The sequence below is a fragment of the Pelodiscus sinensis genome, chromosome 6, assembly GCF_052426305.1.
Source record: "Pelodiscus sinensis isolate ZL-2025 chromosome 6, ASM5242630v1, whole genome shotgun sequence".
Classification (NCBI taxonomy): Eukaryota; Metazoa; Chordata; order Testudines; family Trionychidae; genus Pelodiscus; species Pelodiscus sinensis.
In genome coordinates, this window is record NC_143057.1 from 92,792,334 (window position 1) to 92,807,195 (window position 14,862).

The 14,862-nt window shown below is 40.1% G+C and overlaps 1 long non-coding RNA gene across 1 annotated transcript in view; it reads right to left on the reverse strand.

The window, feature by feature from the left end:
* Positions 1–14,862, reverse strand: part of LOC112547652 (uncharacterized) — a 505,643-nt gene that overhangs the window by 130,644 nt on the left and 360,137 nt on the right. The window contains exon 4 of the long non-coding RNA XR_016349931.1: positions 6,614–6,763. This is a non-coding gene — a long non-coding RNA (uncharacterized LOC112547652). The remainder of the gene's footprint in view (positions 1–6,613; positions 6,764–14,862) is intronic.

The following is a 14,862-nucleotide window of genomic DNA, read 5'->3' on the forward strand; positions in this document are numbered from 1 at the left end:
CTATTACACTCCTCATTCACTGATGCTGAAAGACAAGTTTAGGGCTTTTTATTCACTTATGGTGAACACTAAATGCTCAGAAATAACATTGATATGCATACTACCCATTTCTATATTTGTAACCAGAACCACCTTCTACTACAGTGAACTTCCACAAGCCAAGAAAGCTGAAATTATTCAATCAGGCTATATAGATAGAAAAATATATTAAATCCATCATGACATGCAAAAACCTTGAACAGACAAGTAGGAAAAAGGGCAGAAACTGGTGGAGCGCCAATGTACCTGAGTGTGCCATGGGATAAAGGAGAGAGAGTCATTGATGATTTTGTAAAAAGTGGAAGTGTTCCCATGATTTGGAATGCAATACTCTTGTGTGTTATTCTTGATAGATTAGTTACTCCTTTGGAAAAAAGTTAGGAGATTATTCACCTGAACTTAAGTTTCATGGAGTTTTGTTTGTATGTTAGAATACAGAGAATAAACTTTTCACCTCAAAGTGCAAGAATACTGTGAAAATTAGAAATGGACCTTACCTAGACCATTCAGTCAAATGTTCTTCCAAGTTATGGTAAGGTTGTATCCAGACACAAGCCAAGATTCCTTGTCTGAACCCCACACCACCTCAGAAACAGATTATGTTGAGTCTTTTGCCAAGAGAAACCATTGGGTTGAACCTTTCATGACTGAACATCCCAAAGCTTTCTGAATATTTTGTTATTTTTCCTGAAAATATTTTCAATCCTTTCAGCAACGAACTTCATGCCATAATTTGCTTACGCAATTATTAAGTGTGTAGGCAAGTCACATGACTTGTTACTTAACTTGCTTTCATAATCATAATTGCTTATGCAAGTGGAACTATACAGCACCACATGTGTTATACATTGACCTCAAGTGCATTTATTTTTCTTAAACAGCCCTCCTGCTTGCTGATGAAGTTAGCACTTGAAATAGTATTCAATTCATGGAACAAACCAATCACCTGACTACTTTCCATGCTGGAAATGCCCTGCTCCTCCCCCGCCTCCCCCTTCTTTGTGAGCCTGCAAATCCTGTGCCAGTTTGGGAGCACTTAAAAGTTTATCTGCCAATTCACATTAATAGGTAAGTTATTTAAATTCTGAAGTTGTTGGGTTTTTTTAAACTTCAACTCTTGGGGCATTAGATGAAATTAAAAAAAAATCACTAACCCATTTAAACCAAACTTGGAAAGTCTGCAACACTCTTAATCAGTTCATTGTGTAAAGAACATAGGGGCACTGACAAGTCTGCATTAATATTCTTTAGTAGTGTGTCAGAGTTCACTCACCACTGGGCCGGTCCTCCTGGCTGCAGATTAGCTCCTTACAGGAGCAGCAGAATGGGATGTTGGACATGTGCAAGACCTTCACCATTTTTCTTCTGTGGAGTTCAGGGTGCTCGCCTCTCCTGGCTTGACCCTCCAGCCAGGTCACTTTGTTCCCTGCCCCCTTTCTCAAGGGAACAAAGTTCCATTGGACAACTGTTCTGGGCAGTCTTCTCCTGTCCATGGTCTGTGCCACTTCTCTAGGGGCTAGTAAGGTACCTTGGCCTCATGAGAAACTCTAGATTCCAGTCCAAGGACACTACAGCCAAGGTGTGCACAGTCCCAAGCCTTGCTATTTATTTCCTGGGCTGCTCCTACTTTGCCTTCATTAGGCTCTTTCTCCACTCTTTTTTAGAAATGTTTCGAGGCATAAAGGATCTGCCGACGAAGGGTTCTGGGGTGACAGATCCCCATCTAGACTGCCATGCTGTGCCGACAAATAGCTGATCGGGGCAGCGCGGTGGCAATTTTGATTTAAATGTACTCATTTCCCTTTTCTGAGTACACTAATTTACAAGGCTCCGTCGATGGAGCCATGTAGTTTAGACACACCCCTGGATAAGACCTGCAAGAAAAATGTAGGTGCTGCAAGAAATGGCATTTTTGAGAACTGGTCTGCTTTTTTAAACAAAGGGATTTTCTTTTTAAAAATGGCCTCATGGAAAAATGTAAAACCGGATACTTTTGCAGTTCTGGTGACATTTTGAATTGATATTTTTAAACCTTATTTACTAAAAAAAAGTTTTCCAGTAACCAAAAAGTTAATAAATGCTACTTCAAACACCATAAAATGGAAACAACATTCATATAGGCCGTGTCCAGACTCAGGGTTTTTTTTGGGAAAAGTAGCCTTTTCCCGAAAAAACTTCCCCTGCGTCCAGACTCAAGCCGCGTTCTTTCGATGGCGGTAAACCTCAATTTACGAGGAAGAATGCCTTCTTTCGAAAGTTCCTCTTTCGAAAGAAGGCGTTCTTCAATGTAAAGAGGCCGTCTTCGAAAGAGAGCATCCAGACTCGCTGGGTGCTCTCTTTCGAAAAAGCGGATTTCTCTTTCGAAAGATCCGCCTGCAGTCTAGACGCGATCTTTCGAAAGAGGCTCTTTCGAAAGATGCTTTCGAAAGAGCCTCTTTCGAAAGAAGCCTGCAGTCTAGACATAGCCCTAGTTTAATAGGGGTCCGTCAGGGAAACAAGCAGGAGGGAAAAGGCCTGGCTCAAGATAAGTATCTTGAGAGTTGTTGAGACGATACCAGGACAGGGAAAGACCTGGAAACACAAGAAATTAAAAGAACTATGGGAGGTTTAAAAAGGAACATTCTCTCAGAGAAGGAAACTAGTTATCTGGGTGGGAGCATCCAGTTGACAGTGGGGGGCCTGAACAGATTTGGCCTGCCTTGATCACCAACAGGAAGTGGCAAGCCTTTAAGATGTGTGTGGGCTTTTTAAAACCCTTTCTTACCCGGAGGTGAAAAGTAAGCCAGTGAGCCCCTCTAGTCCACTCCAGTAAGAGCTAGCTGGGATGCTTGGCTGCAGGAGGAGATAGGGCACTGTCCCAGTTGGGTGCTCCTTCAGGCTGCCATGTTAGGCAGCAGGAAGCTGAAAGGGGCTGGCTAGGGGTGTGCCCTACACTGGTCCAGGACTACCTGAGTCCTCCTCCCCCAGGCACTATTTGGGAGGATGGGGGGCCTGAAGCCCCCTGATTCCTACTGTTACTGTTTGCTGATCCCTTTCCATCTCTGTCAGGAGCAAGAGGACTTAACACAGCATCCCTGCATTGCTTTCCCTTCTGGCTTGTGCAAGCAGGGGGCAGAGGAGTGAGTGGCCCCTCTAACTTCCTAATATTAGCAGAAGGGGAACAGCAAGCAACAAACAGTGTCAGTAGGAATAAGGAGGCTTCAGTCCTTCATGCTTCCTAAAGGACACCCTTGCCCACACATATAAACTTCACACCCTGCCCTAGCTACCCCCCTCTCCCAGAGCCTCGGCTCCCTGACCTGATTCCTGCACTCCCACACACCCCACCCCTGAAAGAGTGCACTCAGGGTATGCCTATACTGGAACAGTGGCATGGTTCTGGCTGGCCTTTACTCAGGCAGTGTAGCTAATACTTGCTGTGTAGAACCTGACTCAGGCTGGAGGCCAGGCTGGGGGACCCTCCCTCCTCATGGGGTCCCAAGTCCTGTAGCTCAAGCCCCACAAGCCTGAGCCATCTGTCACAGGCCAATCACAGGAATTTAACTTAACTGTAGACATTCTCAAAGACCAGAAAAGAGACAGCTGCAGAGGTGCAGCTAGGCCTGTAGCCATGAGAGTGAAAGTAACTGTGGCAGGAGAAACCTGAATTCACATTTTGGAAAAAAGTTTAACCAACCACAGAGTGACTGTTATAGTATGTAGTCTCTCTCCAGTGTTAATGAAAGGATAGACATATGGGATAAAATTAAAGTTCCCTCTCCTTGTTACCATGGAAACCAATCTAAATGAGTAACTGTTACAGAACTTCTTACGCAAGACATAATATTTCATAGCTAAGATATGGAATTACAATTACAAATTTTGAAGCGCATATAGTTCTGATGTGAACAGAAAAATTCTATTTCAGAGTCACAATCTCAGGCTTGAGTTAAACAAATGCACACTCACCTTCCCTGTCTGAAACCATGCAGTGTTATACTGAAAGAATGTGACTATTTATTCATTGCTGCATTTATTCAGCATTCTGGCTTTTGGATATGTATACATCCCTACCCCCAACCCCCTCCAAAAAACCCTCAAATAGAAATTAATTGGTTAAAATAAAGCAGATGCATGCCTTATTTTCTGTAACACTAAAAATATTTAGAAAGAAGCAAGATTTATCTTTAAATCACTTCATTCCTCAGTTGAAAATGTTTTTTGTTTGTAGGCTACAGGATGTATATGGTATGCAAGGCCCAGGTACACTATGACAAACTGCAGAATCCAGTGACCTTACTACATAATTTAAACTCTGTAGTAAGGTCACCACGTTCTGCAATATTCTGATGAAATACCTGTGACAACTACAGATACATTTTGATATTTAGTTAAATGGGAAAAGGGTGCATCAGATGAGTGTTAGGCTTATAAGAAGCACAAGGGATCCTTTTAGGAGATAAGGCAATACACATATTTATTGAGATTACTAAGTAAAAAGTGCACATGCACACTTGTTATTGTAACCACTCTGTCATTTGCATCAGCCTAGTGACCAATTAGGCTGTAGCGAAAAAGAAGCTTGGCTCCCATTAGTCCAGACTGATGCTCCAATTTTAAACAAGACAAAGACTCAAAGAACCATGCAAAACATCCCATATTTTATAGGAATCCCTTCTGATGCAAATCTATGCATTTTGCTGCACCATGTTGTAATCAGTCACTCTGCAACATATGTTTATCAGGGGATTGTTTTTATTTTTGTTTAATATCAATCTGCTGACAACTTTTCTGGGTTGCCTCATGCTAGTTGTGACAGAATGTGTTATATTCACACATTGGGAGTGTTTGCACCAAAATTCAGGATCACCAATCTACTCCTTATCCATCACCAAATAGTATGGGCACATTCAGTAGTTCCTTTGTGCCTCCAAGTCTCTGGCTCCTCCTCTGACCACCTGCATGCTGTGCTAGCCCTCAAACTAATCTCTTTTGAAACACACTCACATTCTTCACTCATACAACTATGTAACTTTGTTTACTTCACACAAGGATTACATGATTGCCTTTGTAAAAACAGATGTAATACAAAATATTCTAAGATTAAATTATTACCATTACAAATTCTTCCATAATACAAAACCCATTCTTACACTCTTAAATTAAAGAAAAGAATCCTAAGGGTAAAATGGTGACATTAGTGAGTCACAAGGGTCCTTCTCATCTCTTCCTGCTTTAACATTAATAACACACAGTCTACTTAATGCATCTTCACCCACAGCACTACGGTGTTCCTTTCTCATAGTCAGAAAGGATGGCTGGCAAGGTACACTGTGCACATTACACTGGTTAAGGCCCCATTTCAGCTACATGGCTACAGCAGTAGTCCTGTTATTTATACTGATGTACATTACATTCATTTAATGCTGTCCCCACCATTGCAGCCTTCAATAAAGCTATATATTTTTGTACTGAAAATGGCTAACAGCATCATAGATACTGTTAGGAAGTGCCTGTCAATTTTGGCAGCTGGGGAGACAGTAGTAGGGGATATCTGGGGAGAAAAGGGAAACTGGTTCAAATTAGTATATTAGCTTGTGGTTTCTGCTAAAATCATCAGCTGACTATAGTCAATATTGCATTTAAGATGTTTTATTTCAGTTTTGCTTAACTCTAATGAGATGAATGCAGGCAATTTAAGCTTCTGCAGACAGGCAATACATCTTGTGAGGGGTTCTGCCACCGAGATCCCTTTGAGACTGTCACTTGGTGTGCTGGAAATACTGCTGGGCCCACCTCTGGGATACACCACCACCCTATCTTACTGAGCCAGAACCTCTGGTCTCCCCAGCAATTGCACAAAATTGGGATCACAGCCAGTGTTCCTTCTATGCTGCATCACAGTGCAGCCCCATGGGTGATTAAGCTGGGCAGGGCCAGATGACTGTTTTGCGGGGCCCTGGGCAGCATAATTTCATGGGCCCCCCCTTTGCCACGGCACATGCGCGATGGCGCCACGGCGCATGCGCGGGGCTTTTTGAAGCGCTGGGCCCAGGGCGGCCGCCCCATTCACCCTGCCCTATATCCGCCCCTGAAGCTGGGTGGCAGCACAGCTTCACAGGTGATTAATCAGCCCCACCCAGTCAGAGGCTCAAGGCTCCTTGTAGAGCTGACAGGGTGGGACTGTTTAATCACTTGTGAAGCTGTGCTACTGCCCAGCTTAGATCAGCTCAGGTCTGGGAAGGCTCAGTCCCTTGGACTTGACACAACACCCAGGTGCACAGTCCCAATGGGACCAAAACACCAAAGAAATCCATCTCACTATTCATAAAGTTTACACAGAGTGAGCTCAAAAAGATGTTTGTCACCTTTATCAATGAAAGAGATATGCAAATCTGTTGTTCCCCCAGGTAACAATTATTTACACTAGTTTTAATAACAAACAAAAGTGACGTTTTTAAGTATACAAGGTAGGATTTACGTGCTTGCAAGTGATAGCAGACAGGTCAAAGTTAGTTATTAAGCAAAATAAAACAAAGCATACGAGCTACAGCTAATACTCTAACGGAAATTGTTACAAAGCATAATTCCTTACCTTAGTTCTTACTTCAGGTAAACTCCTTCTCAGGCCAGAGCTGTTCTTTCTGACCTGGGTCCTTCAGCTCTTCTCCACCTTGTTGTGGCAGTCCTTTTGTTTCCAGGTGTTTTCGTGTATCCTCTTGCAATCGGGAACAGTCTGTAATTCCTGCTGAAGACAATTGTTGTTTATTTCCCTTCCCTTACATAGAATTTCCCTGAGGTGGGAAGTCTTTGTTCAATTCATCACACCCCTGTGGAAAAGTCCAAAATGGAATTACATGCTAAGTCAAATAGTTTTGCAAATTTGGGAATGGTTTGGCTTTGCAAAATCATTGATGATCTGTTTGAAGTTTCTGCAAATATATTTGGTAGTCAAATGCTTCCAGTCACTATCAAGTGGACTGACAATTCTAATTATTTCAGAAGTGTCAGATTATGATGCTTGGTGTCTGAGTTTAGAACTCTGACCCCACACATAATGGATTGTCAAACTCTCGTACTGCCACAATGCTCTGCCATGAAAGTCCAGTATACATACAATCTTGGGTGGAGCTTTAGGAGTAGTGCCCTACCCAATATACTCTGTGTGACTGAAAAAGCCATAGCTGTTCTCAAGGTTTGCAAATTAAAAAAGGAGGGGGTTGAATTCAGTCAAGTTGAACCAGAGCCCTAGACTGAATAACTAGTGTTCTTCCTAGGCCCATCCCCCAGGAATTCATTCTATTCTAATAAAAACAATGAAATGGGGCCAAACAGAAATTTGAAGTGGCATATGGACATTTGGAATTCAGGCATGGGGTAGGGAGGTGCTATAACAAGTTGTCTAGCTTCTTATGACAGCCCAAGAAAGACTTTAAGCTTTGGCTTTTATTTTGTAAATGTCTGGCACATAACCACAGAAAACTTGACCATCCTCCTAAAGGACACATGTTATTCACACTTAAATATTCAGTTGTCATCTATAAACATGTTTGTAGCATCCTGTATATGCTTAATTGTTTATGTAATAGGTCCTCAATTAAATGTTATATACTTTAATCTTCATCATTTCTGCATGGTTAAGTCTATGGCTATCACATCCATCACTGGCTATTTTTGCTGTTACACATTTTATTAAAAAAATCTGGGGAAAAAACATGAGACTAGACTGGGACTGGATGTTCTGATTCTTTATATTAGTAATTTATTTTAGTTCTACTTAAAGTTCAGTAAGTTTCAAATATTGAGTCTTGCTTTTGAGTCTACTTACTATTCACAACAATGATAAAACCTTCATTTACAAGTTTAATTCTTATGCAACTGGTATGAACAAAGACGTCAGCTGGCTCACACGCTTCCTTCCACATCCTGTGACTTAACTTACCAACCAAACAATGGAAGTACTAATGGTTCTTATCAGCCTCTTGTAACTATTTAGTCTTTAAGGTGCTACTAGACTGTTGTTTTTTAAGTTTTTCCTGATAGAGACTAACTCAGCTACCCCTCTGAAGCTTATCTTCTTACTCTCTCTTTTCTTCCTCCCCCTCCTTTTCTTCCTCTTCCCCCCTTCTCCCTCCACCTCACTTCCCTTATTTATTCTTGGATCTGGACTTCTAACACTCCTGTCATCTGGAGAACTGGGCTGTGCCCAAGAAAGCTCATGGTACCATCTCCATGCTTTGTTAGTCTTTGAGGTGCTACTAGTTCTATGTGTTTTTTAAGTTTTTCCTGTTACAGAATAACTCAGCTACCCCTCTGAAGCTAATGGAAAAAATAAAGGAACTCTCGAGAGCAAAAGGAGGAATAACTTTATCTGTTTATACCAGAGAAAATTCATTAAGTGGAATTTAGCTGCTGGCAATACAACTGTCACCAACTGAGGTCTTCAAGGTCTCCTACTAAATCTAAACAGACTATTCTAACAGGGAAATTATTTCTACTCTATTTAACAGAAGCGATGTAGTTGTTTAGTTAAGAAATGACTAGAGATGGAAATTAGGGCCTAAACAATTGATAAAAAGAATGTCCCTAATATTTTGTTCATTTCCAGAATTAAAATATAACCTGAACTGTAAGGTTCAGATGCACTTTTTCGCTTCACATTTTTAAATATCTTTGCACCTCAGATTCCAGATTGGTCTCTAATAAAAAATGCTGTAATGATATAGGAAAGGCAATTATCACCATATTTCAGTGGGAGGGAGAGAAGAGTGGAAGTAAAAGGGCATCGGGGGTGTTTTTATGGTGATGGGATTGCAGAGGGATGTAGAAGAGTTGTGTTCCGTTCCTAGGTCTCTCATAACCATCCCGTTTAACACTTGACAAGTCACAATCTCTCTGTTGGCCAGTTTCCCAAAGGCAAATTGAGATAATTTTCTATCTCATAAGGGTATTGTGCAGATAAATACATGGGGGTAATTCAGATACTACAGATATACTCAATAGAGTTCAGGTTAATACAAAAGCCTGTTCCCATGAGATCTCTAGTCCACTTTTTCAGGGTCTAGAATTTAGGAAAATTCAAATAGTACATCTGAAATTTTGGATGATTTTCTAGACCAGACTCACTTTTGAAGTTCACCATCAGGACTTGAAATTCTATAACAGATGTCTCACTTAATCTTTTGTATTTTTAATACCTAATTTTGACACAGTATTATTAATCTGTAAATGTAGGTATGCTTTGGATGAAATCTTGAAGTCAATCACATCTTTGGCACTGACTCTAGTAGGGCCAGGATTTCAGCCCTTGCATGCTGCATATTTCTGGCTTCAAAGTCATCATGGATACATATTGAGTTTTGCATAAATCCTTTATATAGCTATAATATCCTGCATATAACATTTTAGATACTCAGGACTCCAAAGTTGAAATTTCCCAAGTTCAGTTATTTCCATGGAGATATGATGGATCTGTACTGAAACTGATACACTGAAGGAATTAGTAAAAAAAGATATGGGAAGCAAGATAGAGAGAGAGAGAGAGAGAGAGAGAGAGATGAAGGAAAAGGCAAGGATGTAAAGGGAATGAGAGATGTATATTAAAATGTTACTAAAGTTCTCTAAATCATGCCTTTTGATTGACCTTACAAATACTGACAATGATCTGGGGAATTGGATGGGTGAAATAACTGGTAATGGGACAAAAGGACTCAGCCTCAGATCTAGTATAACCCTGAGCAGCAGTTTAACATCTGGGCAGAGGTCTAAATGCAACATATTGGTTGCTTAATTATAGCCCACGACCACACTTAGACCTAACAGTTGTACTGATTGGTATTCTCAGAAGAAACACCAAAAAGTGTATGGGCCTGGAGCCATTTTTCTCTGCTACTCCAGTCAAACTTAAGATAAATGATGGGGAAGTAGAGGGAATTCATTCTGGCACTGACTGTGCCTGTACTTGCTCTATGGATAAAGGATTTCCTCTTACACGGCTAATTAATTTAACGCTGTAAAGGCATAATGATAAAACAAATGAGGAGAGATAAAACAAATAGCACATTGGCTTGTTTCAAAGATGGATATTTAGATTGTATATATTCAGCTTCCAGAAGTTATTTACACCACAACTATTTAAGAAAACACTGCAAACTTTAGTCACCAGTACTGTATTATTCTTATATTTTATTACAGAATATGGTCTATCAGATCTTGAAGACTTCCTGAAAATCATGCACAGTAGTCCAAATTAGCAGTTGCTTACCGTTAAATCTGAAAAAAAAACCACCTTAATTTAACCCTAATTATAGCCTTGGTTTGAAGCCTTTTGGACAGCACAGGTGTTTTATAATCTGATATTCACACGGTTGACTGATTCAGTTCTTATGATTGGGCCAGTAGAAAGCAACTCTTCATAACCTGTAATACAGATATACCTGATTATGTGGAAAGAAGGATTTTGGATGCAAGTAAGCAGGTGATGACTGTTCACAGCATCAGGGGTTATCCAAAATTAGAAGGCCTCCTGTTTGGATATTTTCCTGTAGCACTGATTCTGAACCAGTGTCCATTTTAAAAATAGATAAGCTAACGCTTAGTTTTTTTGCTGTTAGCAGGCCCACCAATAGGGGGCAAAGAGGGCAATTGCCCCAGGGTCTGGTGATTCAGTGGAGCCCAGGGCTCCGAGCCATTGCCACTGCTCCTGCAGCAGTCAGAGCCCCAGAGGGTCTTTACATTGCTGCTGGAGAGCTGCTCTGCATGGCTCAGAAGATTGTGGAGGCAGCACCTCAGTCTGAGCTGTGCTGAAGACTAGCTGCCCTGGCCCCACCTCTTCTGGGGTCCACAGAACTGCCCCCCACACCCACACACTTTGCCTGTAGGCCTGTGGAAGTGGTCGGCCCTACTGGCTGCCCTGTGGATTATTGAAGAGAGTGGCTGTCACATGCTACCCACCAGATTTATACCTGATGCCACTGCTATGTATACAGAAACATGTGTTTTTTTAAAAAAATCATTAGTGGGACAGCAGAACTTGATTCTTGAAACAGTTAAAACAAGTGTACATCTGCATCTTATGTTTGCACAACTTAAGACGTGTGGATACATCAAGTAAGAAGCTGCATGTGTGTTACCAATTAGTGGATTGACTCAGCTAACCTTACAAAAGAGTCATCAGTCTTAGGCTGCTGGTGCTTTGTTGGAAAACATCGGTACAAGTCTGACTGAAATCTACCCACAGCTCAATTGGACTTGACAAAAATAACACATGTGGTTATAGACCAGGGGAGGGAGCCATTTTGGGGTCAGGGGCTGCTGACCCACAGAAAAATCAATCAGGGGCTGCATACAAGTGAGAAGCAAACAAACCAAACAAACCCTCACTGACGTGGTCCTTGACTGAGAAGGAGAAAGACACTTCCCACATTCCCCTTGTGCACCAGAACCTAGGCTAGTATTATTTTTTGTTCTCCAGCCCCAGTGGGGCGTGGGAGGGGGAGGGGTGGCAAGGGGACTGGAGTGCAAGCCTCAGGGGCTAGATCCAGGCAAGCCGAGGGCCACATCCGACCCCCAGACCTGAGGTTCCCCACCCCTGTTATAGACCATGGCAGCAATTTTGCTAAAGCCTTCAAGCTATTTTCAGGAACTGGAGTGCTGGAGGTTGATGTTGGTAAGCAAGTGGACACCCAAGATTCAGATATATGTAGCCATGTGAATACTGTTGAAATTTTTTCAGCTGACACTGCTGACTGTATATATTTTTCTTGCAACAACATATGACTTTGTTCACACACGCTGAACTTGGGAACAGCTACTGTTTTTTTCTAAAGCTTTTACCAACAACTATCTATATAAGTGCATTTTCAAAAGTGTGGTGGGTAAGTGCTCTCTCTTAAACAACACTGCACACCAAAGGTGAAGGAATGCAGTGTTGTTTAAGGCACAGCACTTATCACCACACTTGGAAAAACAATCTCTGAACCTACTGCTATGAGGTGGAGTTCAGAGTAAGATTTATTGTGCTTCATTTACAATACGAATGAGAGGATCGAAAGTGTGATGGAGCATCTTCAAGATGCCAAAATTCTCTAATGCAGAGCTGGACTTGCTAGGTTCCCACGACTCTTGACATGCTTCAGGAAGAGGAGAAAATGGAGTGTTTCTGAGGTGCAATAAACCTACTGTGCTCATGCTAAATTTCAGATTTGACTCATTTGTCCAAAATACTGCTCTTGGTTGGTAGATAATTTGAAGGGTGGAAAGTCAGGCAATTTTTTACCATAAAGACAGCAGTCAATAACAAAATGCAAATCATTTGTTGTTATTTATGTGACAACCCCTTTTTTTAAGTTGCATTGGCTGCAGGGTTAGCACCAGAGAAAAATTGGAGAGTAACTTTTTATTTAAAGATCTGATTAGTTGTGATACCCTGCCAAAGCCTACAGATCAAGCTATAATACCCAAAGCTGCTACTAATTTCTATGATTTTTATGTTAGGAAGCCTCTTTGATACGCAATTCCTCAATGAATCAACATGAACTGAATCAGCTAAAAATATGTTCACCCATTGCTAAGCTTTCTATCTAATTTAATACCACACTTCCAAGCTCTGCTTCTGTGGAAAGACTATTCAGTAGGCAGTAGGATTTTCCCAGCACAAGAAGAAACCATCTTCAATAACAGAATAACTTGGAACATATCCTGAAAGAAAATGCCCATTTCATGGAATTATGCTCTGTCTGTACATAATCATAGAATTATAGCATTGTAGGGTTGGAAGGGACCTTGAGAAGTCATCTGGTCCAGTGCCCTGTACTCATGAGAGGTCTCGGTATTATCCAGATAATCTAATATCATCCCACACATATTATATTATATATAGACATAGATATTAGAGGGGGAAATAAAATGTATCAATTCATTTACATTTATAGGAGATATTTTCATTGGTATTCCATTCTAATTTATATATATGAATAAAATGTCACTGTGGCTCTTTTTTCCCCTCTTCCATTATGTGCTTATATTATTTAGGTAATTGTCCATGTATTGATCAGACATTTGCAGGAAATACAGGAGTTGAGAGTACTTGCACTTTTACTTATAAATATGCAAGTTATATTTCTATGGAATACTTCTACATGCGTTTGTAAGTGCTTCTGTAATTGTGTACTTATTCTTAATTTCTTTTTATCAGTACTTACTGCAACACTATAAAGCAGAGGGTAGAAAAGGCAATGAAAGGAAAAGGAAAAGGAAAAGCAGAGGTAGAAGTTCTATTTCTACGGAATACTTCTACATGCATTTGTAAGTGTTTCTATAATAGTGTACTTATTCTTAATTCCTTTTTATCAGTACTTACTGCAACACTATAAAGCAGAGGGTAGAAAAGGCAATGAAAGGAAAAGCAGGGGTAGAGTTAGAGAAAGGAAGATATGGATCTGGGTGAAAGATTATATGATGTTCCATTTATCCAATTATTTTTGATGATGCTAACACATTTTGGACAAGTGGGATTTTGGTGTGTCTAATAGTTCTAAATGGATAATATTTCTATTAGTATTCAGGATTTCTACTTTCACACATATTGGGTCTAATCCTGTGTCATGAAGGTTAGTAGGAGTAATATCACTGACTAGTCTAGTCTAATAGGAATAGAACCAGGCTCTAAATTCAATCATCCATATATTTTTTTACGTTACTCTTGGCTTGATCCAGAATGATGGAAGTCAGAGAGATTCCCTTGATTTCCCCAGGTTATGAATCAGGTCCCATGTGAATCTTTGATAGCCTCCACTATGCACATCCTAGCCTCAAAAGAAAACATTTGATGTTGAGCTCTTTAATTGTTATCAATACATCTTTAAAGTAGTGGAGGGAAAATTCGACTGCACAACTTTCCACAGCACTGCTCACTGTTTTATATTCCCACCAAGAGTAAGTAGAGTTCATGTTTAGTAAAATCCTAGGATATCACTTTAAAACAGTCTCAAAGCTTCTGTTGTATGTTTTATTAATGATGTGATAAGTGCTACCTTTCAAAACAATGTTTACATGTTGTGCCTCAAACCATTATGACTGTAAGGACTGATAAACCTTTCTGAATTAAATATAAAAGGGAATAGATATTTCAGTTTTGAGTCCTGTTGGATAGAGTGAATACATTAACTACTACTGTAACATTTAATTATTTCTACACAATTCCATTACCTTTCAGTTGTGCATCAAAAGCTAAATAGAATAGAGTATCAATAGAGACAGACTTCCCTCCCACGCAGAATATCTATTACTTATACCAGGGAGATATTTGATCGTCAAATAATTCTTTTCAACCAAAATACTTTAACTGAAGGCAAACACTGGGATTGTTAAATGACTTTCCAAACAGACTGACTCCCTGTAGTTTTAATTTCAAAGCATTCTAGTGATGGATTCAGACAGAAATTAAGAATTCAAGAATAAAACATTTTCCAAATGTTGTATTATAAGCCAATAAGCCTTATTTAAATAAGCTTTTCGGAGCCAGTTTTGCACCATCATTTGAAAAGAGTAAAAATGATGTTTCTAATTCTATTACCTTGAATTTATAAATTGAAAGTATATTGTTGGTAAAATCCTTCACTTCTCCTTGGGGAAGGCTCCCATTCAAGTGAATAGGTGTTTTGTGTGAATAAAAATTGAAGGATTTGTTTCAATATTACTACAGCTAAGTGTTTTGTTACTTATAATGGTAGAACACTGTTTACAGAGAGCTTCAGAATGTTAATAATGGATGAACCTCAAACAGTTCAAAATTGTTCATTTAATACACAGAAGTCTTGATACTTATTAGGATTGTAGCCTATT